This window comes from Ceratotherium simum, chromosome 12 (genome assembly GCF_057802395.1).
Source record: "Ceratotherium simum simum isolate JZ-2026a chromosome 12, ASM5780239v1, whole genome shotgun sequence".
NCBI lineage: Eukaryota > Metazoa > Chordata > Mammalia > Perissodactyla > Rhinocerotidae > Ceratotherium > Ceratotherium simum.
This window is the reverse complement of record NC_141911.1, coordinates 22,312,809-22,338,894: the sequence shown is the minus strand read 5'-3', so window position 1 is coordinate 22,338,894 and position 26,086 is coordinate 22,312,809. Positions and strand designations below refer to the sequence as shown.

At 37.7% G+C, this 26,086-nt stretch overlaps 1 long non-coding RNA gene across 2 annotated transcripts in view; it reads right to left on the bottom strand.

The window, feature by feature from the left end:
• Positions 1-26,086, bottom strand: part of LOC147915797 (uncharacterized) — an 87,450-nt gene that overhangs the window by 35,969 nt on the left and 25,395 nt on the right. The window contains exons 1-2 of one of the 2 annotated variants that reach the window (XR_015553786.1): positions 14,722-14,890; positions 14,035-14,085 (exon numbers count right to left, since the gene is read on the bottom strand). This is a non-coding gene — a long non-coding RNA (uncharacterized LOC147915797). Of the gene's footprint in view, positions 1-14,034; positions 14,086-14,721; positions 14,891-26,086 lie in introns of those variants that run through there. The other variant, XR_015553787.1, reaches the window with a different exon arrangement.

Sequence of the window (26,086 nt, the reverse complement as noted above, 5' to 3'; positions counted from 1 at the left end):
TGGAAAAGGACTCTATATCTCAACAAAACAAACTGTGGGGCTCGCCCCGTGGCTTAGTGGTTGAGTGCACACACTCCACTTCTGGTGGCTGGGGTTCGGATCCCGGGCGCGCACCGACACACTGCTTCTCTGGCCATGCTGAGGCCGTGTCCCACATACAGCAACTAGAAGGATGTGCAACTATGACATACAACTATCTACTGGGGTTTTCGGGAAAACAAAAAAAGGAGGAGGACTGGCAATAGATGTTAGCTCAGAGCCGGTCTTCCTCAGCAAAAAGAGGAGGATTAGCATGGATGTTAGCTCAGGGCTGACCTTCCTCACAAAATAAACAAATAAATCAATAAATAAAACTGTTAAAAAAAAAAACCATGGCTCTCTCTCCCAGTTCTTTCCCACCTTTATGAGAGACTAACACTAAGAAATACATTTCAGAGGAGTGACATCAGCATCATGGCGGAGTCGTGGACCTCCTTGGAGAGTCAGATGAAAGCTAAGGAACCTCTCCCCAGAAAACACACTGGTCATTAGAATGTCAGGGTTAAGGCTTCAAAGAGACACTTCTCGTATCGGTGCCCCACACCCAATAATCCTGTCCTAATTCCAACTTGTGGGAACTATGGTGGCTCTAGATCTAGCAGGAAAAACACTAAAACAGCAGACAGCACATTTGGGGGACTTTTCTGGCTCAGTTGCTAATGAGTTATGGGGCCTTAGGAAAGAGAGAAACTTGAACTTCAGTTTTCTCCCTTGTAAGAGTTGGATAATATTATCTCCTTCACGAGGTTGTTGTGATGATGAAATGAAATATATAAGCAAATGTACAAAAAAAAAAGAAATACATTTCACATTGCAGCTATTATAAACACATACCTATAACTGAAAAAAGTTTCACCAAACAGTACTTACCCTTACTACACCTGATACACTCTATTTTCTATTCTGGTCCATTCTATTCTGTTCTAATCCAGCCTATTTAAAAAGTAAAAAACAATTTTTAAAAACCTCACTAAATTGATTTCAGATTCCCTAGTAGATTCCAACACACACTTTAAAACATCTGCCTACATCAATGCTGTCCAATAGGAATATAATGTGAACCACACATGCATTTTTTTTTTTTTTTTTGCTGAGGAAGATTCACCCTGAGCTAACATCTGTTGCCAATCTTCCTCTATTTTGTATGTGAGCCATTGCCACAGCATGGCTGCCAACAAGTGGTGAAGGTCCGTGCCAGGGAACTGAACTCAAGCTGCCAAAGCAGAGCACACTGAGCTTAACCACTAGGCCATGGGGCTGGCCTCCACATGTGCATTTTTAAGTGTTCTAGTAGCCACATTAAAAAGTAAAAAGAAGCAGGTAAAATTAATTTTAATAATATATTTTATATAATGTAATATATTCCAAACATTATCATTTGAACATGTAATCAATATGAAAAAATATGAGAAATGAGACATTCTTTTTTTATATGCAGTCTTTAAAATCTGATTTGTATTTCACATTTATGGCACATCTTGACTTGGACTATTCACATTTCAAGTGCTCTACAGCCACATGGCTAGTGGCTGCTGTACAAGACAGGGAAGGTCTACACAATATTATATCATGGTAGTTGAAAACAAAAGTCAGAAAGATCTGGTTTCCAAACTCAGCTTCATCGTGACTTGACCTTGCTCAACTTCCCTAAACTTCCTGAGTCATTTTTTTCTTCAACTTTAAAATGTGGATAAAATAGCGTCTATCCTTACAGAATTGAGGATTTTATGAGACCATGTACATAAAGTGTTTACAGTAGCATTAGCACATATACGCAGTAGTGTTAGCTGTTATTACTACACCATCTCCAATTCAAATTAATCAAGTCTCTTGATTAAACAAAGCCAAATTAAACTTGCAGTCTGGGGCATCCACTCCTCAAATATTCACGGAATTCCTAATACTAAAACACCTTCCTCCAATAATGGAAACCTCAATCTAGGCAGAAAAATTTTAAAAATACAAATTGTATTGTAATTCAGCTACAAAAAGTGTAAAAACAGGAGTGTAAATAAAATGTCATAGACTCATATTACCTACAGGTACGCAGGAAATCCTAGTAAAGCAACTGACATTGGAGCTAAAAATTAAACTTTGAGGCAGGGCTGGAGGAAAGAAGTGGGAGGGCCTTAAAGACTATGGGCAAAGCTTGTGCTCAAGCACAAACATGTGAAATAACAGTATAGTGAACACATATTGTGGGCCTACTGTGTGCTCTATACCAGTATTCACTAGAATTATTTTAGTGCATGACCTCTTCAGAAAAGAGGAAGGATTCTGTTTTTTCTAGACTCTCAAAAGCTCGCCCTGATGTCAGCCCCAAGACTAGATGTGAGAAGGTTTTACTATCTAAGGGGAAGTTCAAAGATAAGAAAAATGCAGGGATTTTTTTTTATAAACTTACTTTGAGTCAATTTTTTAAATGTCCTTTATTCTGCAATCATGATCTTCCTAATTTTGTGACATTATAATATCATTTACTTTATTAAATGAATGTGACAGTGATGATGTAATGGATTTGTTTGCTTTTAATAGCCTAGTTTAGCTCTTTCCTTCAGCAAATATTCAGTGAGGGTCTTAGTCAGTTTGGGCTGCTATAACAAAAATGCTTTAGAATGAGTGGCTTAAACAACAAACATTTATTTCTCACAGTTCTGGAGGCCGAAAATCCAAGATCAAGGTGTCAGCATGGTTGGGTCCTGGTGAGAACCCTCTTTCTGGTTTGCAGATGGCTACCTTCTTGCTATATCCTCACATGTCAGAGACAAAGATCATCTCTCTTTTGTCTCTTCTTATAAGGGCATTAATCCCATTCATGAGGGCCCCACCCTAATTAATTAACTCCCAAACACCCAGCTTCCAAATACCATCCCATTGGGGATTAGGGATTCAAGATAGGAATTTGGGGGGGACATAAATATTCAGTCCATAACAGTGCAATTCTGCTTTTGTGTCAGGTGCAGTCATAAGCACTGGAAATACACCAGTAAACAAGAGTAAAAACAAAAATGTCCCTCTCCTCTAAGAGCTACATTCTAGTTGGGAGAGACAGATAATAAATAAGTAAACAAACCAATATTCAAGATAATTATAGATTGAGATGTGAATTATGAAGTATATAACATAGGTGACATGACAATATTGGTTGATGGCATCGGGAAAAGCTTTTACTGAAGGAATAAAATTAAACCTGAGAAAGTGCATTTTGGGCAAAACACAATACCCGGCACCGGAACACTACTAGTCAGTGATTATTATGCTTGTTGGTTGCTTACTATCTAGAAGCTCAAGAGTCAATTACATTGAACCCACATCTCAAAAGCACTAAGCTGTAGAGGTGTGATTACATTTTGGCTTTAGGAAAATATATTTGTCAGCAACAAAGAGATTGCACTGGATGGAGTAGTTTAGCACAGAAATAAATGAGGAAACTATTATAATAAGCCAAGAAATAGATAATGAAGACTTGAATAAAGTTAGAGATTGTGGTGATAGGTATTGTGAGGCAGAATTAAGGTAAAGTCTCAATTAGAAAGGCAAAGCCAATACAACTCTCTGACTTGGATACAGGAATTGGATATGGGAAAAGGATATGCAAGTATCAAGGATAATTTTGAGATCTCTGGCTTTTGTAGGGAGAAGTTGTGATGCCATTAACCAAGATAAAGCATCTGAGGATAACATTACTATGACTTGTTGACCACCTGCTGCATGTCAGATTAAGTGTTTCATAAACATGAGCAATTGTACAATTGTCAGAATACACAAATGCTGGATTTACCCATGGCACTATGAAGTAAAATGCATCTTACTGCCTGCTATAGACAATGTTGGTGTCCCCCCAGAATTCATATATTAAAACTTAATCTCCAATGGGATGGTATTTGGAGGTTGGGTCTTTGGGAGGTTACTAAGTCATGAGGGTGGAGCCCTCACAGATGGGATTAGTGCCCTTATGAAAGAGACCGCAGAGAGTTTCTTCACTCCTTTCACCATGTGAGGATACAGTGAGAAGACAGCTCTCTATGAACCAGAAAGCAAGCCCTCACCAGACACTGAATCTGCCAGAGTCTTGATCTTGGACCTCTCAGCCATCAGAACTGTGAAGAATAAATGCTTGTTGTTTAAGCCACCCAGTCTATGGTATTTTTCTTATAGCAGCCAGAACCATTAAGACACTGCTCTTATGACCATGGGCAATTTTATTGATAAAAATAATATAAAATTACAAATACAAATTTTTAGGACCCTTCTACAGTCTTGGAAGAGACTTGTGCAAGTGAAGAAATCTGAAGCTTAAGCTTCATTAGCTTCCTGGTAAATCCTCCTTTGCATGGCCCATAAGATAAGGAGTTGGAGATGCCTGTGAGACACCGAGTGACAATGTAATGTGGAGAGTTGAAACTGTGGGTCTGTTGATTGAAAGAGATGGTCTTGGGAGTCATTTCTCATGGTTGAAACCTTGAGAGAAGGTGAAATCTCCAAGTGAGAAAATGTAGAGCAAGGAAAAAAGAGGACCATGTGTGGAACTCTTGGGTAACACAAGGGTTTAGGAAAGAACTGATGAAGACACAGTATATTAGTTTCCTATTGCTGCTGTAATAAATTACCACAAATGTAGTAGCTTAAAATAACACATATTTACTCCCTATTGTTCTGCAGGTCAGAAGTCCAAAGTCAGTTTTACCGGGCTAAAGTCAAGATAACGGCAAGGCTAGTTTCTTCTAGAGGTTCTGAAGGCACAATTTGTTTCCTTGTCTTTTCAGCTCCTAGTAGCTGCCTATATTCCTTAGCTTGTGGCCCCTTCCTCCAACTTCAAAGCACATCACTCCAATTACTGTTTGTGTTACCACATTGCCTTCTCCTGCCCTAACTCTGATTGCTGCTGCATCCCTGTTATGAGGACCATTGTGATAACATCTGGCCTATGGGTTAATCCAGGATAATATCCCCATCTCAAGACCCTTAATCACATCTGCAAACTCTCTGTTGTCATATAAGGTAATAGTCACAGGTTCTGGGGATTAGGACACGGATATATTTGGGGATCATTACCCAGCCCACCACACAGCAACAAAAAATACTAAAATGAAGGGGTAACAAAAGAGAACCAGAAAAAAATGGGAAACGCAAGGAAAGAGGAAGCTCAAGGATGTCGTAGTCAACGATATCAATTAACTGAATTAAATAGAGGTATAAGTGGAAAAGCACTAAGAAAAAGGCATTAGATTTGTTAATAAAGAGCTTTGCCAGCTTGGTTTCAAGTACAAACTATATCTCAGCAGATTGAAGAGCACATGGCAGAGGAAGACCAAAAGCCAGTAAGGGTTGACTTAATTGTTTCAAGAAGGGAAGGTGAGGGCCGGCCCGGTGGTTTAGTGGTTGGGTGCGCGCACTCCGCTGCTGGCGGCCCGGGTTCGGATCCCGGGCGCGCACCGACGTATCGCTTCTCCGGCCATGCTGAGGCTGCGTCCCACATACAGCAACTAGAAGGACGTGCAACTATGACATACAACTATCTACTGGGGCTTTGGGGGAAAAAAATAAATAAATAAATAAAATTATTAAAAAAAAAAAAAAAAAGAAGGGAAGGTGAAAGATTTGTTAAAGGAGACAACAGAATCCAGAGAAAAAAAAATTTTTTTTCAGTGAGAGAAAGACACTTGAGCATGTTTATACCCCTAAGAGAAAAGCCAGTGGAGAAAAATGGAAGTGAGAAAGAGAGGCCTAGAGAGAGGGCTCCAAGCAATCAGTGGGGGCATAACTACAGCTTATCTAGCTGGTCTGACTAGTTTTTCTGTTAGTACCCTGCTTTATGAGTGAGAAAACAGAGCAATGAATGGCCGAGTTGAGGAAAGAAAGAAACATCAAGTATGATCACTCATACTGAAGTAAATAATTTCTGGACCACACAGTTTTTAGTTTCCAGGATTATAATTTTAAACACTTTCCTTAAAAGAAAAAATTCATCATGAAGAGATATTTGCATTCCCATGTTCATTGCTGCACTTTTCAAAATAGCCAGGATATGGGAACAACCTAGATGTCCAATGATTGATGAATGAATTTTAAAAAACATGGTATATACATACAATGAAATATTTTCAGCCTTAAAAAAGAAGGAAATTCTGCCATATGTGACAAGTCGGATAAGGGCATTATGCTAAGTGAAATAAGTCAGTCACAGAAGGACAAATACTGCGTGATTCTACATATATGAGGTATCTAAAATATTCAAAGAGTCTTGGCTCATGGAAGCAAAGAATAGAATTGTGGTTGCCAGGTGTTCGGAGGAGGGGAGAATAGGGAGTTGCCACTCAACAGGTATAAAATTTCAGTTATGCGAGATGAGTAAGTTTTAGAGATCTGCTATACAACATTGTGCTTAAAGATAACTATTACTATACTGAACACTTAAAAATCTATTAAGAGGGTAGCTCTCATGTTAAATGTTTTTATCACAATAAAAATTTTAAAATTCATCATGACAAATATTCAGTTTTACTATATATGCTGCATTAAAATTATTTATTTTTTTATTATTATTTTTTTTTTGGTGAGGAAGATTAGCCCTGAGCTAACGTCTGTTGCCAATCCATCTCTTTTTGCTGAGGAAGATTGGCCCTGGGCTAACATCTGTGCCCATATTCCTCTACTTTATATATGGGACACCTGCCACAGCATGGCTTGATAAGCAGTATGTAGGTCCACGCCTGGGATCCGAACCTGCACACCCCAGGGCGCTGAAGCTGGGCGAGCGAACTTAACCACTACACCACAGAGCCGGCCCTTAAAATTATTTTTATTGCATAATTAAAAATATATTTTTGTGGGGAAATTTTTAAAGTACATATAAAAACAAGGAGAAAGATCTGTACTCTTACCATTTAAAGATCAAGTATTGTTAAAATTTTGGTATTATATTCTTCCAAATATATACATACTATATACCTTATAAGTACTTCTTTTTTTCAACAACATGGGATTATACTCTACAGTATGTTTTGTAGCCTGATTTTTTTCCCCCATTTGCAATGTTTTATAAATGTTTTTCTTTTAATAAATATAGACCTATTAATGGCTGCCTAACATACCACTGTATTGCTGAGCCATAACTTATCTAACCAGTCCTCTATTTATTGGGCATTTAGTTTTGATTTTTTAGTACATAACCAGTGCTAGGTTAATATTCTTGTATAAACATCATTGCACACTTGTTCTAACTCCTTAGAAGAATTTCTAGAATTAAAATCACTAGGTCAAAGGTTATATACATTTTTAAGGCATTTGATCCATACATATTGCCAAATTACCCCCAGAAAGATGGTTAAAGTGGTTTCTATTAACACACTAACTGTGAATGTCTACTCTTATCAGTATCAGATATCATACAGCATGTTGTGAAGAGAGAAGGTTCTAGAAAGGGATGGTCTTAGTGTGAATCCTAACTCCAATACTTACTAATGTTTCCCCACTGTAGTCTTCCACAAGGAATTTAACCTCTGTGGGTTTAGTTTCCTCTTCTGTAAAATGGAAATAATTAAAAGTTATAGTTTCCACATCATAGGACTTTTGCCAGAGTTAAATGTGAAAACAAAGGGAAAATATTTGAATAATGCCTGACTCAGAGTAACTGCATGATAGTTATTATAATTCTTTTATATATATTTATATAATTCTTTTAATAATGCTTTAAATTACATTTTTGTTGATAATGAGATCAATATATAATTATATAAATACACAGTTCTATATATTTATTGCTCATTTCTGTTTTTCCTTTTGTGACTTGACTGTTCATTTCCTTGCCTAGTTTTTATTGGAGTGTTCATCTTTGTTCTCATTGATTCATAAGTAACTTATATTTTAAGGATAATAATCCTATATAGGACATATATTTACCAAATATTTCCAAGTTTGCCAGTTGAGTCTTAAGTTAGCATTTTGTGATTATCAATAGAAGGGTTTTTTCCAACTTTTATTACGGAAAATTTACAAACACAAAAAAGTTGGAAGAACAGTGTATGGAACACATTTACGAAACAATTAGATTCAACAATATTTTAACAATTTGCCACATTTCTTTTATCTATCTCTATATTTTTTTTGCTGAAACATTTCAAAATATATTGCAAACAACATACCACTCCACATCTGCTCACTTTAGCATGCATCTCCTAAGAATTGAGACATTCTCGTATGTATCCATGAACATCATCATCACTTCAAATATATACACCTCATTTAGAGAAGCTTTTAGTTGACTCATTAAAATTCTAAACGTAAATAAATAAACAAGCCTGTTAGTCTTCAAAATCAAAGGAGAACATTCAGTGACTAAGTTCTTCATTACCATAAAATTTCTACTGAGCCTATAAGAATCTATAGAAATCACAAGATTTTACTTTTGCTCCCAGTGATTTTTACACCACAGCTTCAGTGAAGAACAGTAGAACCAAGAATTCTCCCTAGGTCATGAGAAGCCCAAGCCACCCTTGATAACCCCACTCTCTCTTTTCTAAATATTCCTCATGAAGTAACTCAAATGAGCCCGACAACTAAACACTGCCTGAAAGGCAGTTGTGGAAGTTGTTAGCCTCATATAAACATGAGTAAACAGACCAAATAACAGCTTGAAATATTTAGTTTAACCCTCCATGAGTCCACCAGATGTGCGAGTCATTTGTCTTGTAATTACCTCCCATCTCCTAGGCACAAATTTATCTCCTTCAAACATTTCCTAGCAGAGCAGCCTTCCTTTCAATACATCTTGGTGCAGGCATGGTGTTATCAGAATTTTTATGCAATTACATATGTAATAAAGACAAATTTGTATTTTTTTCCAACCATTTATCTCTACTCAATATTACACCAGGAGAAAAGAATTTTGTCATTGAAATCTAAACCAATGATGCAAAAGAGGGGTTATAAAACATGCACTCATTTGAACTCTCTCCTTAATGTGACTTGAAATTTTGGAGGAATTCAAACATTTTACTTTTAAATATGATTTAGCAGAGGGTGGAAGGCATTAAAGACTGCGGAGCTCAGCACCTGTTCAGTGACATTTAATGAAAAGCAGAAGCATCTCCCTTTAGCCATGAATTCAAACAATTTTAAATTATTACCAGTAATGGGCCTGAAACCCATTATGAAAAGTATGGTTTTCTGTGTCCTGGAATTTATATCATCAGTGACTCCTTGGAACCAGGAGCTTTGGCTGTGTCAGAAGAGAGGGAAAAAGGCATCCACAATTACCTTGCTTCCAACTAGGCTCTCCTAAGAGCCCAAGGCAGCCCACCCAGCATGCTTAAGTACAATGGGGGGTGTAGGTGGGTGTTTCCTCCTGTGCTCAGCCACACTCCTTCCTTGCATCCAAGACTCAAATTCTTATTTCAACATACAGATGTTACTTCTCCACATCTTACTGATTCATCAAAACAAAAGCACACAAGAATAAAAGCACTGGCTAATATTTATGGTTATTTACAGCTCTGGGAACTCTTTGTATAGATTGTCTTAATACATGACATGTAATAGACACGCAACCAAGGTCTGTTAAATCAATTTTCTCATTTTTCAGTATTTCACAGTGATGCTTCAAGAGAATATGGATAAGTAATATACTCATTTAACAGGTAATAAAAGTGGGGCTTAAAGAGATTTCATGACTTTCCTGTATAATCAAGATCATACAGGAAAATGATGCTAGGTCTGTCTCAGCAGGTAAGTGACAGAATTGAGACTATTACCAAAATTTTCTGTTCATCTGGTGCTTGTGCCACCAAGTTCCATTAGGTTCCTGAGCACTTCAATTCTTACTTTTCATAAGCAGCAAGTCTCTGGGTATTTCTACCTTGGGCACCATCCACCTCTAGGAGGGACAATCTGAAAGAGAGGGGCTGAAGGAAATGTAGGAACTGGACGCCACTTGCTGTGGTTGAGTCAAGTCCCTGCTAAATGGAGAAGGCAGACATCAACATCCATCACTACAGGAAGGAGCGAGAGAACCTGGGTGTTTCAGGGAGCAAGGGATTGAGGAAATGGAAGTCACATTGCTGAGTATCAAGGAGACATCACTGTGCTCCCACACACTGCATTTCTGGTAGAGGACTGAAGTCAGAGCTCTGGAAAGGTAATCATTAGATATTTACAATCAAAGCACTAAGATTCCTAAGGAATCATGAAAAACTTAATGTTACCCAATTCAGTGTGAGATGCCATGTCCCCCTAGCTTCTGCCACCAGATAAAAATGCCCCTGTTTTGTTCCTTCCTCTTACTGTCAAATCTTCTGTCCCTCCTCACATACCCCATACCAGGACAGGTGAAGCAGGCAGCAAGAAACGGGATTAACAGGTCACGTTATCAAGAATAAAGGAACTGAACGTCCTGAGAATTGCGCTCATATGACTACATCATCACCAGCCATTGTTGTCTCAACTTGAATGTAGTTTAAAATGTAGTAGGACTACCATTCATAATAAAAGCTAGCTTTTTTATCACTCAGCCCTGTACTGAGTCCTTTACCTGCACCCTCATTTCTTCCTCACCTCTCTCCTATTAGACTTAATTCTTATTTACAGAGAAAAAACTTAAGAACACAAAGTTAACATGTGGTCGAGCTAAAATTTGTACCCAATCATTCTGATTCCAGATTATAGGGCTCTTAACTACTATATTATACTGTCTTTATTGAAATAAAATAGGATATCTAAAAATTAAAATAAATGAAGAGAGAGGGGAATAAAAAAGAAAGAAACACATGAGGAGATATTGTCCACATTCTTTTAAAAATACAGGTTCCATTCCCATGTGAAATACACGGATGATGTTTCCTGTCACATACATGAAATGTCACTGTAAATGACATCAATAAAACATTTTCTACACTACCCATACATATGCCCCAGCAATTGGGTGAATGTCGTGTCCAACGGGGACCACTACCACAGATGCTTGGGACAAGGCGAAGACTCTTTAGTGATCTCCTCTAGTGATTTCCACTAGAAAATAAATATCTGCTTTCTCACTGCAAATTGCAATGTTTTAATGCTTCTTGATTTGGTAGCAAGAGTCAAAATATGTAACACACTAGGAAGGAATAAAAAGGTACAAGATCAGCCTCTTGGGGGGAAATCGTTATATATATATATATTACTATCCACATTCCAAAGCTGAAAAGTGTTGCTTTTTAAAGAATGTTTATGAGGCATGGAAGTCTTCCTCGACAAGGACAATTTGATTTGATGGCAGAGACAGTGAGAAGACCTCATTCTCTGCAAAAGCAAAAGTTGGTTTTGTTTCTATTCTTTAGTTTAACCACTACTGTTGGGTAACCAGGTACTTCTAGATTGATAGCTAAAGCTCTCTTTTGATCAAGTGGAAAAGTTTGGGAAATAAAACCATAGATGGATGGCTAAATTTGTTTGGATAATTCTAAATCATGAAATGCTAATGGCTTTAAGAGTTGAGCTTCTTGAAAGTACCTGATGCCAAAATAGTAGAGATAGCCTTAATAAGCATTTTAGGTAGTTAAGAGAGACATAAAGTTATTTGTTGTGTTTTTTTTTTTTTAAAGATTTTATTTATTTATTTTTCCCCCCAAAAGCCCCAGTAGATAGTTGTATGTCATAGTTGCACATCCTTCTAGTTGCTGTATGTGGGATGCGGCCTCAGCATGGCTGGAGAAGCGGTGTGTCGGTGCGCGCCCGGGATCTGAACCCGGGCCGCCAGCAGCGGAGTGCACGCACCTAACCGCCAAGCCACGGGGCCGGCCCGTGTTGTGTTGTTTTTTAAAGTTAATGTTCGTTGACTATTTTGTGACAATAGCCAAGTCTATTTCAAAATGCTTTATTCAATTACACTTACTGGAAGAGCCTTTTAAATGAGAAATTGTAGATCTATGTATTTAAGTACAACTCATGAAAACACTGAAAAAGTAAAAAGGACATCAATATGAAAACACTTTGGGAGCTAGATGTCTGCCTGAGATGTAACTTCAACATTCTCCACGGTGACAAGCTATCTGGGGAGATTAAAAAAACTTCCCTTCTGGGGCTGACCCTGTGGCGTAGTGATTAAGTTCAGGCACTCAGCTTTGACGGCCAGGGGTTCACAGGTTCGGATCCTGGGCATGGACCCATGCACCACTTACGAGCCATGCTGTGGCAGGCCTCCCACATAAAATGGAGGAAGATGGGCACAGATGTTAGCTCAGGGCGAATCTTCCTCAGCAAAAAGAGGAGGATTGGCAACAGATGTTAGCTCAGGCCCAATCTTCCTCAGCAAAAAGAGGAGGATTGGCAACAGATGTTAGCTCAGGGTTAATCTTCCTCACCAAAAAAAAAAAGAAAACAGAAAAAACTTCCCCTCAGCATAAAGGTCTGGACTATGCTTCCTCCCCATCCCTTAAGACAATAGAAAGAATATTGGCTCTTTTTCTTCCTGCATCTCTAGAGATCTATATATTATTTTAAAAAATGATAAGCTCTCTATAATTTTAAGATTCTCTAAGTTACAAATTAACTTTTCCTATATAAATTCCAGAGAGGTAAATGGCTGGAAAGAGGATGGCCAAAGAAGGAAGAGGCCTGCAATTCAGTTAAGTCTGAATTAGTCCTTCCCTTACACACACACAGACACACACACACACACACACGCTGCCTAAGCACTCTTGACTTACCCATCATCACCACATAGTCAACATATTCTGCTAAGATTAGGGTAAAAGTTTTTCTTTTAATAAGGATGAAACTAACACCAACTACACTAAAAGGCACTTACATTTATCTCGGCATATGCTAGGACAAAGAAAAACAGAAACAGCTTTGCAACTGAGCAATGTAGGTGGAGTTAAATAAAGCCAGTCTGATAGACTTTTGTTCCATGACTTAATTCACAACATTATTTTTTATACACAAATGAAAACTACTGAGAAGTTGAACGCTGGTCTTCCACGAGTCTGAGCACCAATTTTAATAGCTGGAAGTTATTAACAGTCTTATCCTAATTCCTTTACTGTATATTCTACTCAAAACCTGGATTCCTCCCCAAAGAAACTCCATTAATTGGGGGGAATCTTTCCTAAGTTTTTGCTTCTCTCTCTAGAAATGAATATCACGTATTCTCCTAATTTGGCATAATGCAATTTATAGCAGAATATTTATTTTTTCTATAAATTCTTTTTTATTTATTTATAAATTATTCTGAGTTACCAGTGGAAAAAAAAGAAAATCATCTAAAAACTAGGCACAATTTTTTTTAAGGCTATCCATTACAGGATAAAATTTAGCCAAACCTAATACTCTCATGCTGAAATACAAAACGATAGAACAACAAGTCAATCATCAAATGTGTAGAGTAACATTTTCATCAGAATATGGGGCAACGTAAGAAAGAGAAGAATAGGGGAAAATATTTTTAAAGAAAGGAAGGACTATTCCAAAATATTAATAGCAACTGCCTCTAAGTGGTAGGATTATGAGTCATTTTCTCTTGATCCTCGTACTTTTTTTACACTCTTTAAGTCTTATCAAGTTTGGAGTGGGTGCAGAAAGATCTATGGTTCAAAATTCCAAAATCAAAAAGGAGGCTCAAGTGTAATTGGTTGGGAGTCCTACTGCCAAACTAGGAAGGTAAGTTACTGTCATACATCCCATATTTGACTCTCCTGTTGGTGCAGGCAAGTTCCATAGAGAATAAGACAGGCAGTTTTGCCAACATGATAAAATAACAATTGAATTAAAATACTTCCTCATGTTTAAACCTTAAGATTTCAGAGGAAACAAAAATAATATGTAAAAGCCTTTTGAATACACCTTCTGTAGTTTATTATCTGAAAACCTAGACAATTTTTAAACCAAAGTAATTAATTTCTTCAGACCAAAGTGTTTCAGTTTCTCAGGTTTTACAAAAATCTCTGAAATGGGTACTACTAATTTAATTTGTAAAGTATGTAAATTGAAGTTTTATATATTTGCATAAATTAAACATACCAGTCATTAATCCAGAGGTGACCTTTGCCAGTTGACGGTTGTTTTCCGAGTCTGTGAACACAAAAGGAATACACAGTATATTTGAAGGGCTCCCTCTGTCTGGCATTTTGTGACCCACCAGACAAGTCTTCAGCATACATGAGTCAGCCCTGGGCTGCATGCACAGCGACACAGTACTCTTGTGGGGTTTAACCCTTACCTTTGTCTGGAGGCCGCACAAATTAGATGCTTTCACAAAGTTAGAAAAATAACTTCCCAACTACATTACGATATAAACATTTTCCACTGAGCTTAATGTAGTTGAGTCATAAAAGTGGTCTGTAGCTTGGGTGGTCAGAATATAGAAGCATATACAAGGAAGATGGAATTTATTCTGGAAAATATCATTGCCCAGTACAGTAAAAGCCCTCAAAAGTTAACTGTTTATTGCAGAACTAAGTTATATTCCGTTTGTTCTTTGTCCTTTAACTTTTTTTTTTTTTTGCCTTATGATTACTAAAAATAAATTAGCTCCCTCACCATGCATATGTAACTTTTTTACATTTTGTTACTTGGAGTTAGGCTTTTGGGACTAACAAGGGTTAGTATTTACAAACACAGGCTAAGGTATTATCATGCAATATTATAGCAAAAGTAGACCGGTTTTCTGCAGTGACAACTGGATCTTCAAATCCCCCTTCTCCATACCCAGAATGCACTCTGGAGTTCTTGAGATGCTTGGGTGTTCAAGTCTGATTGACAGTGTGAATACGGAGCAGCAGGCGGCAGAGCTCATGCAGAGACTGTCTTTGCATTCATTCAATCATTCATCAAGGATTTATTGAGCGCCTACTATGTACCAGGCACTGTTCCAGGGTCCCTGGGTAGAATAAGAAGCACAAGAGACAACAGTCCCATTTTCAAAGAGTTTATATTCTAGTGGGGAGAGACTCAATAAACAAATATATTTTTAAAAAATTCAAGATTGCATTAAATGTTCCAAAGATAAGAAAACAGAACAATATGAGAGAATATAAAGAGAGGGAGTGGCTGAGATCAGGAGGAAAAGCTACTGTAGGAAAGGAAACAGTTTTCCTCGACCCTCTTAGGGTCCCTGGTTGGGTCTGAAAATTAAACTGACAGAGCAACAGGAGAAAAGCATACACATTTATTTAATACAAGTTTTACATGACACGGAGCCTTCTAAAGGAAACAAAGACCCAAAGAAACGGTCAGACCCGAGTACTTTTATGCTACGTTGGTGAAGAGTTAGCAGTCGTGTAGGAATATGATAGGTTAGAGAGTATGAGCTAAATGTAGTAAACTGGAAGAAACTTAGCAAGGGTTGTTTGTTAGGAATCTGCTTGGTGTCCCTTTGTCTTTTGAGATAAGGGTGCTCCTGTCCTCCAGGTATAGGGAGGGCACCTCTCACATGAGGATTTTATGACCTGTTTCATGGGAGAAGGGAGGAGGGAAAGTCAGAGTAATATTCCTCCTTCCGCCATTTTCTCAAATCCCTCTAGCTTAAAATATTTAATATGACAAGGTGCCATATTTTTGGGTAATGTGTTCTGAACCCTATCACTATCCATGTGAAGAAGATCTGAGGAAGAGAATTTCAAGAAGGGAAAACAGCAGGTGCAAAGACCCTGTGGCAGGAAACTCTGTGTTTTATAAACAGTGGAACGTAGTGAGGGAAAAGGAGGAGTAGGAAGGAAGGACAGACAGGTCACACTACAAAGGACTTGGAAGGAATTAGTGCCATATTTGATTTTCTTCTCAGTGGGAAATCTATTCAAAATTCCTCTGCCCATTTATGACTTCTCTTCTGAGACTCAATGTAATCTTTGCTCAAGAAGAGCATCTTTTCTATAAGCATATTCCAGGCTATTCTTTTGGTCACACTTATCCCCAACAAGCCCCAGCAGCCATTTGGAGTTTTAGTCTGTGTTTCAAGCTATTTTTGTTTTCTAAAATTATTTCTAAACTATTACGGAAATTTTAGACATAAACAAAAGAAGAAAGAGTAGTATAATGGACCCCAAGTTTCAACAATGTTCAACAAATTATTTTTAATTGCACAAGCAATACATGCTTTCTGTAGATAATACAAAAAAAACTCAAAGAAGAAAAGGCACTTACAATTCCACTACGTAAAGATAACCACTGATAACTACATATACATCTCATTTTTTTTTCTTCTGATATACATACATAGGGTGGGGTTGTTGTTTGGTTCTTGTTTTTGTTGTCAAGATGAGTTCATGCTATCCATGCTCTCTTGGAAGCTTAGGCAAACTTTAAGCCATTTCTTCTACTCTCCCCTCACCTTTTCCATGGAATTCTCCATTTTACTTGAGCTCATGACACATTTATTTTGACATTCCTAATGTTAACTCATCCTGTGTACATGTCCAGCATAGCAGAACCATGTTGTGTTGAGAATAATTTCCATATCGGTAAACCATCTACATAGTCAGAAATTGCTGGTTAACACAGTGGTTAGGAATATGGACTCTGGATTCTCTTCCTAACTCTGTCCCTTAGCCCTGTGGAGACAGGCAAGTTATTAAGTTCTCTGTGGCTCAATTTCACTGCCAGTAAGATGGAGAAACAATAGTTTCTACCTCCTAGTGTTGTTGTGGATAATGTAGAATAATCATACACTAATGGTGCTTATCACATCCCATGAGCTCAGTAAATTGTTGCTATTTTTATTATTAAAACATTTGTTATTGGGGAACTGAACTTCTCTGCCAAATGATAAAATTTCAAGGATGATTTAACTTCCCAAAAAGCTGTATGCAGTCACTGTCTTATACCTATATAACTCAGACAGTACACTTGCTTGTTAAGTCGTTAGTTGAAGTTAGACCATGATGTCATGTTGGTATTCTTATTTATCCATCAGTTTATCCTATGTAAAAAGTATGCTACTTGAATAGCACCATTGCCATTAGTAATGCTGAAACCGGCAAACAGTCAGCCATTGATGATTAGGTAGCTAGTAACTAAAGTTTTCTTTTTTGTTTTTTATTTTTTTGCAATTACTAATTATAGGTTTTAGTTGTTCACCCACCCATTGTTAACTGTGCTGCTTAGGCAATATACTATCCTACTCCAACTAGATTCCTATAGATAACATCTCCCTGGTGCATGGGTCACCATGGTAACAGATGTTTGAGCTGTTTTTCAGGAATTAGGACCCCTTGTCCAGTTCAAGCCGGTTGAGACTACCAACCCATCAACTGGGCCTGCACAAATGCTCACAAGTGAACTTTTTGATGTCAAGATGGTAAAAACTCCACCCTCAGATCATGCTAATGCCACCATTTTGTGAATGTGCATCCTATGAAGAGACATGAAGTTTGACTACGCTTGCACAGATCACTTACCTTACTTCTCCTCACCTCCAATCACCTGTCTCCACATTTCAGACAGCCTTGCCCACCTCACCTCGTAAATATCCCTAAGTCTCCATTTTCATGGAGGCGGATTTGAGACTTGTTCTTTTTTCCTCACTTGGCTACCTTGTGATTAAATCCTCTCTCTGCTGCAATCTCATCATGTTGGTGATCGGCTTTCGGGGCAATAGGCAAAAACGAGCCTCATTCGTTCGGTAACAATGAAATATTTATGTTGAAAATATTAGGTCTTGGTCTGTGTTGAAAATGTTAGGTCTTGGTCTGTGTTCAAGAGGGGCTGGCTAGTATTTGGTCAACTCTTACTCCCAGGTGGAGAAGGAAAAACCATTGGTGAGGGAATAAAATATGTATTACCTTTCATTAATCAACAGTAGTGGGCATATAAAAGCAAGGAGAATCTTGCTAACACTGACCTTTGTGACAATTTGAGGGATAGTTTATCTGGGCTACACCTAGCAATATCTGTGCTTAACCTATAAGGAGCATTGAAAAATCATTAAAAGTAAAGGAATATGGTCTCTAAAAGGATAGAGGAGAAAGCCATCTCCTTAGTAATTCTGCCTCGAGATTTTCCTTCCACTCTATTTTGCTGATATAAATCCTCCTGCATTAGATGGGGAAAAAAAAGAATGAGACTAAAATGGAATCAGAGCAACAGAGCAGAGATTCAGCAGAAAACAAAGTGAGAAGGTTGATCGCCTTTGTCAATTTTATTTTTAAGGTGAGACTTTAAGGAAAATAACACTCCATTGTCCTCTGCTACAATCAGGAGGAAACATTGTTATGTTAACTACCCTCTCTGCCTCTCAGGCTGAGGCACGATTGGATGACTAGCAAAGTATTTTCAAAATTTAAAGTTGTTTCCACGAGATTGTAATTCCAGCTCTATGACTTCCTTAAATTCCTTTAACTTGGTATGGCTTTAGTGTTACATTTTACCAGGAGCAACCATGTGGTGTGGTAACTAAATTTGCAGAACAGATTTTCCTAAAAGTAAACAAGTAAAGCTTCCAGTGAAATTCCTTAGCACTCAAGCTCTCTCTCTTGAGCTTTCCCTTTGTCTTGCTCCCTCCGCTTCTTGCTCTCTCTACATCTGCCCATTTTTTCCCTTTTACTTCGCACTTTATTCTTTTCTTTCTCAAAAGAGTAGATTACCATAAACGTTTTTTCCTTCAAACACACTCCCGTGCAGCACTCACCCAACTGCAGCTGCTAAGACTGGCTTCTTCCCAAGAGGACAAAGGGTCAGACAGAGGAGCCATCATTCCGTTTGCATGTAGAGATCTGCCAGACTGCCTCAAATTGGTAGAAGTAACTGTCATCACAACTCGGAGGGCAATTAAGTAATTGAATCCATATGTGCCGGTTTACAGGCTTTTAAAAAGAAATTAACTTCAACGTGGAGTTCTACTTTCAGTAAGAAAGGGTGCAGAAAGGACACACCCACAATTCTTCATCTAGTTTACTTCTCAGCAAATTAGTATACCAATCTTTTATAGAGACCTTTGTGCTTGTGTTACAGAGTAATTGGATGTTTCAAAGCTATTCACAAGAAAGTAGTAGCCTAACCTAAATAATTAAATTTCTTTAAGTACATAGATATACACCTACATATTCTATAACTCTGTAACCTTTGTATTTCTGAAAAATAACATTTGACCAGGAGTTCAGCAGAGTCAGAAATCCAATATGATTTGTTCATTTGAAGACAAGGGCATGAATAAAACTTAAAATTCAAAAATTTTTGAAACAAAAAATTAAAAAAAAACTTCATTAAAAATACAAAATAATTTTCATTGTAAATATTAAGGGAGACTCCACAAAGTTGAATGTATGGTAAGGATTGTTTTATTCCTGCAGCTGTGAAGAGGTAGCTAGTAACTCAGAACAGGAACTCTGGGGTCTCACTGTCTGGGTTCAAACCCTAGATCTGTGGTTTACTAGCTATGTAACCTTGGAAAACTCTCTCATTTCTCTGTACTACCTAACTTGCCTAATTCGTAAAGCAGGCATAAGAGCGTTGTTATGAGGATTAAATGAGTCAAGTCAAGTCAAGTTCTGACAACAATGCTTGGCATATAGAAGGTGATACAGAGAGGATCTTTCACATTCAACTTGCTTCTAACAGGAACCATTACTGGTGCACATTTCTTCTATCACTGACTTGCTCTGGCCTTCAGCAAGCCAATTAATCAGTTTTCTCATTTGCATAAAGGCAGCAGATTGGACTTTGTTTCTAACATTCCTCCTAGATATATGTATTTCTAGGACCTTTATTGGAATTCCAAAGCACACAAACTAGTTTAAATATTGTTGTATGTAATATGGGCTCAATAAATCTAAGACGGTGATAGTAATTGAAAAATTGATCGCAAACATTTCTAGTTCAGGTGCCAACTTTGGAGAATGCAGAGGCAACAATATAATAATAAATAATAATAAAATACCCCTTCCAGCCAGGTCAAAAGGCGAGACAGAGAACTGTATCCAACATTCTTATCCAATAGCCTGTCTCAGTACTCACTGTAGATAGGAGAGAGTTGGAAATTGTTCTTGACTAGTTATCAGGAATCAAGTCAGGCGAAGTGTGGCAGTGCTAGACAACTGGGCCAAGCATTCTGTGATAACATTAATTGGACTGGGTTCTCTGGGAAAGAGAAATGATATTTTGCAGGATATTAGTAGGGAGTGAGAAAAGGGTCAGGGTTGAAAGGATAAAACGCTTGGAAATTGGTCAACAAAGTTTTCTGTACTTTGTCAACCACACATCAATTAGTATGCTACCACCCTTATGTTCTATTTGAGATGTGGATGCTTTGGGCTTATATTTTTCTTTCTCATAAAGTGCGACAAAATCCTTGCATATACTAAGTGTTCATTTCATGTTTATTAAATGAATTAATAAACCCTCTTAAATTTTCAGCTAAAGGAAATTGAAGTAGAGCCAAAAGTTAAGGTTTCCAAGAACTTAAGAATCTGTAAATTTAAAAACTAAATACCTCACATTTTAAATGAAGGATCTGATAAAATAACTTGACTAAAGCCATATGACTTAGTGACAAGACTTAGGACTACAAATTCAAGTTTCCTGACTCCTAAAGTCATGCTGTTTCCATTACACTAAACTACTTTCACTTTTGGTGACAAACAAAATCATCACAAGCCAAGATTCAAATACCAAGTTTCCGTTCTATAAGTTTAATGTTAAACTCTAGACCATTCAAGCTCTATGGTTCAAAATAGATTCAAAATTCCATGAATCTCAGTCTTAAATATGCCCTTAAAGAATTCCAACACAAAGTTTACTAGTAGTTTTATATCATGTATAATTCATCCAATAAACAATAATTGTTGCTTAGGAGTCACTTGGATTTATTGTGAAAATTCCTGAGATGGTTTTTGATAAAAATAAGCATATAAACAAGGTTAAAAGTAGAGGTAGAGGGGCTGGCATGGTAGTGTAGTAGTTAAGTCTGCATGCTCTGCTTTGGCCACCCGGGGTTTGCAGGTTCAAATCCCAGGCATGGACCAACGCACCGCTCATCAAGGCATGCTGTGGCGGCATCCCACATACAGGAAGACGCGCACAGATGTTAGCTCAGAGCCACTCTTCCTCAGCAAAAAGAGGACGATTGACAACAGATGTTAGCTCAGGGCCAATCTTCCTCACCAAAAAAGAAAAAAAAAAAAAGTAAAGGTAGAGAAGATAAACTCAAAGTGTCTCACTTCTTTTAAAGAGAGAATTAGGGCCGGCCCTGTGGCATATTGGTTAAGTGCGCACACTCCATTGCCGGCGGCCAGGGTTCGGATCCTGGGCGGCACCGATGCACCGCTTGTCAGGCTATGCTGTGGTGGTGTCCCATATAGAGGAAGATGGGCACGGATGTTAGCCCAGGGCTGGTCTTCCTCAGCAAAAAGAGGAGGATTGGCATGGATGTTAGCTCAGGGCTGATCTTCCTCACAAAAAAATAAAATAAAAATAAGGAGAGAAATAATATTAAGTGGGATCTCTTCTATGTCAATTGAATGATTTTTACCTAATTTGTTCTTTGATAGAAAAAGATGTAAATATCACCAATATCCCATTTAATGTACTACAGTAACAAAAGCCTTCTTGATGCCGTTTGGTCAATCACTTTAACCCAGTAGCCTGAATAAGAATCACCATAATGCAGGGGGTGTCTGAATGTTCCACATATGTAGCTACCTCTATTATTTTTGCACATGATATAATTGAGAGTTTACTACACCCATGACCACGTTATTTTTTTCAGGCTTCCCAGGCATCCGAGGGTTAGGAAGACATCCATACTCGCAAAAGTGTGTGCCTTTTTTAGAGTTATGGTTTCTTGTGAAAATATATATTTTGGCTCAGATATTAGCTTGATGCAGCATTTATGATCAGTAATGTTTTTTCAACTAGCACATGTGCCCAAGAAGATCCTGGGAAAATTTTTGAGTGAGCATTATACTGAATAAATATTTACCACACTCAATATTCTAATTTCATCATTTGATACCTCCAACATGTCTAATTCACCATTTCCTCTAAGCAAGGAGAATGCCAATTTTGGTCCCACATGTTTCCAAACCAATGATTTTTTATTTACTATGATTCTATTTTCTATAACTTTGGTTGTTAGTTTCTTCTTCAGTGGTAACTTGGGATCCAAGAATGGCAGTAGATAATTAAGGGAGGCCCAGGAGAACTAATGTAGGTAATAAAAACTGAAACACATGCGATTGTTCTAGACCCAGAAGTGGTCTAAATGGAACCAAGGATCAAAAGAAAAATGTATACCAAAACCAGAGGTCAATCAATGTATTGATCCAAAGTCTGGAAAGCAGAGAAATGGAAGAAATGGGAAGCCAGAGGAAATAAGGCCTCAGGCAGTTAAGTGAAGTCAAAGCAAGGTATTGGAAAGGGGTAGTCACCACCATCCAGGCAATCAGGGATCAAATAGGAAACACTCTTGGGAAGATGGACTCTTAAATTAAGCCACAGTCTGTCTCCACCAGGATTAGTTTTAAATGTTTCCACCTGTGGGCAGGAGCTAATCCCACTACAAAGAGAAACAGGTGGTTAACCAGGAATAAAGAGCAGATCCTGATAACATTAAGATTTACTTTCCTATGCTAGGATACTTAGAGTGGAATTTTACTAATTCATTTTTTCAACAATAAGTTAGACAATGAAGATATAACAATGAAGAAAACAGATCAAGTTTCCCACCCTCACGGCAGGTATATCACAGGTTATAGAGCTTAGTTACAGAACACAGCTTTGCAGACTTGAAAGGTAACCTAGTTTCTATCCTTATCTAGATCAAGCTCCACAAACTGCCAACCTAGTATTTGCTCTAATTAATTCCTAAACTTGTCTCATTTTGTTTCACATTTTGTAGGTAAATATTTTTCACCTGTTCCCTTTCTTTAAGTTTTAAGTTCTCCCTATTCATTTTTTAATATCTCATGATTTCCCCCATATTCAATTTAATTGAACATGAATTCAATATTTATAGGCTCTGGAGAAGACATCAAAAGATGAAAAGACAAGTCTTTCCATGCAAGGAGTTTTTATTTCTGCAGGAATCCATATGTCCTCAAGAAACTGTCAGATCAGAGTGAATGTACCATGGCCCTCAAGGGAGGCATTAAGTACAGCGGTGGTGAAAAGGCTATGATAACAGAGCAAATTTTCCAGATCCCCAGAACAGAATTGAAATCACTTTCAGTTGGCAGGAATCAGGAACTGCTTATAGAGGAAACCTAATGAATTTATTCTAAAAATTAATTAAATCATATAAATTAGATAAAATTTAATGAATCAACATTAAATTCAAGAGTGGAGACTATGTCTGATTCTCATTTTATCCCTAGTACCTAGAACCAGAGCCTGGAACATAGTAGTAATTTAAGTACCCGACAAATATTTGTTGAATTGACCTTAAATGATTGAATTAAACCCTTGATTGAAGTAAGACTTCAATCAAGTAAAATTGGGACAAGCAGAGCAGGTCTTTCCAAAGAAAAGAAACACACCATGAGCAAAAACAAGAAAAGAGGAAAATGTGAGCAGAGAGTAGCCTAATTTGAGTGGATTAAGTTTTCAGAGAAAAGGCCCTATTTGGAAGTTGAATGGTTTTATGTGAGACACACCAGTTTCAGTAGGGTGGTGAAAGCTGCAGTCCAATATCAAGGAGATGTGCCCAAAGAAGGTGGTGAGAGAGTAGAACAAGCAACATGGACTCTATTTCAGACTTTTGGCCAAATGTAGGCTGAATGAAAATGGGCAAAGGGTGAGAATTTTTAGATTGGAGAGAGTACATTCGTAGGGAGGGAGAGAGAGAAGGACAGATTAAGATAAGAGTGGGAAAGAAGACAAGATAGATGGGCTAGGATCTCTTAGGACGAATGAGGGCATGGAATCAAAATCAAAGGTATAAGAGGCCCAAAATAGACACAGACGGCAAATTGGCTTTGCTATTAACTATTTAGTTTAATTTTGGGCAAGTCGCTTAATTCTCTGAGTTTGTTCTCTCATCTGTAAAATGGAGATGAAACTTACACCATAAGATTATGATGTCTAAATAAAATAACTTTTATTAAATAACTGGCATACACAGTATACCACTATAAAAATAAGTATGTCTTATACAATTATATAGAGACTATGTCTACTTACAGATTATATGAATATATAGAAGTATATTGGTTTTTTAAGGCTGCTGTAACCAAGTACCACAGACTGGGTGGCTTAAAACAACAGAAATTTATTCTTCCTCCGTTCCAGGAGGCCAGAAGTCCAAAACCAAGGTGTTAGCAGGTTTGATTGCTTCTTGAGGGCTCAGAGGAAGAATATGTTCTATGCCTCTCTCCTAACTTCTGGTGGTTGCCAGCAATCTTTGCTTTTTCTTGGTTTGTGGCAGCATGAATCCAATCTCTGCCTATCGTAAGGCATTCTGCCCATATGTCACTGTATGTCCCTGTGTCTTTTCTCCTTTTTCTTATAAGGACTTCAGTCAAATTGGATTTAGAGCTCACTCTATTTCAATATGACTTCAATCTTAAGGAGTAACATCTGCAAAGACCCTAGGTCACATTCTGAGTTTCCAGGTTGATATGAATTTTGGGGGGGACACTATCAACCCAGTACAAGATGTATATTCCTAACTTATCCTTATTTTTATAATAGCTTCAATAGGCTATTATTATAAGAACTAGGATTTGGAGCTTAGACAGGAGGACAGCAAAATGGTTGGGAGCTTAGTTCATGGAATTTGAATTCCATCTACTCCTCTTCCCGGTTGTATAGGCTTAGAGGCTACACTCTCTTTAGTTGACTCATCTGATAAACAGGGAGTAGTACTTTAGAGTGTTTTGAGAAATATTAATTGAAGTAATGTATGTAAATACTTAGCATGGTACCTGGCCCAAAGGGACCATACTTGGCTCAGTCAAAGGAGGCCGACCTGTGCTGTAGGCAGGGTAGAAGTGGGAGTTTCTGTTCACATAAACAGAGATGATTCATCATTTTCATCTAGTTACAGGTTAAAAGCACTGTTTGCAGAACCACTTGCATCATTTTGACTTACCATTTTGCTATCAAGATTTCTCCATGCCTGATTGTTCAACATTAACAAGAATGATTTACCACCATTGGTGACCTGCATTCCTTAGAAATGCTGGATTATTTGTCTTTGACCTTCAATGTCTAGCATTTCAGTTTGCCTATCAACTTTATAACGTTTTACTACTGTACTCCAAAAGACATCATCTTAAATAGAATCATCATCATCTTTCTTAAGTTGTTTTTGGAAAGAATAATTTTAAATAAATAATGTCTTAAGTTTCATAAGTGTAATATATTATCTTTTTTTTTTTTTTTTTTTTTTTGCTGAGGAAGAGTCGCCCTGAGCTAACATCTGTTGCCAATCTTCCTCTTTTTGAATGTGAGCTGCTGCCACAGCATGGCCACTGACAGACGAGTGGTATAGGTTCACGCCCAGGAGCCAAACCTGGGCTGCCAAAGCAGAGCATGCCAAACTTAACCAGTAGGCCAGCTGGGCTGGCCCTGTAATACATTATCTTGATAAATCTTTATAACTGTTTCAAGTGGAAAGCCAGGTATTTTATCTCAATTTTTAAAAATAAGAAAATTGATATTCAAAGTGTTTACTTAACAAATACAGCACTTTATTCTATCCTGATCAGTGGCAATGTCATTTAATTACAGTAGTCCACCCTTATCTGAGGTTTCACTTTCACAGCTTCAGTTACCTGGGGTCAACTGTGATCTGAAAATATTAAATGGAAAATTCCAGAAATGAACAATTCATAAGTTTTAAATTGCATGCTGTTCTGAGCAGCATGATGAAATCTCTCACTGTCCCACTCCATCTGCCCAAGAAGTGAATCATCCCTTTGTCCAGTGTATCCCTGCTGTAGTCATTTAGTAGCTGACTTGGTTATCAGATCAACTGTCATGGTATCTCAGTGCTTGTGTTCAATAACTCTTATTTTACTTAATAACGGCCTCAAAGTGCAAGAGTAGTGCTGCTGGCAATTCAGATATGCCAAAGAGAAGCCGTAAAGTGCTTCCTTTAAGTGAAAAGGTGAAAGTTCTTGACTTACTAAGGAAAGAAAAA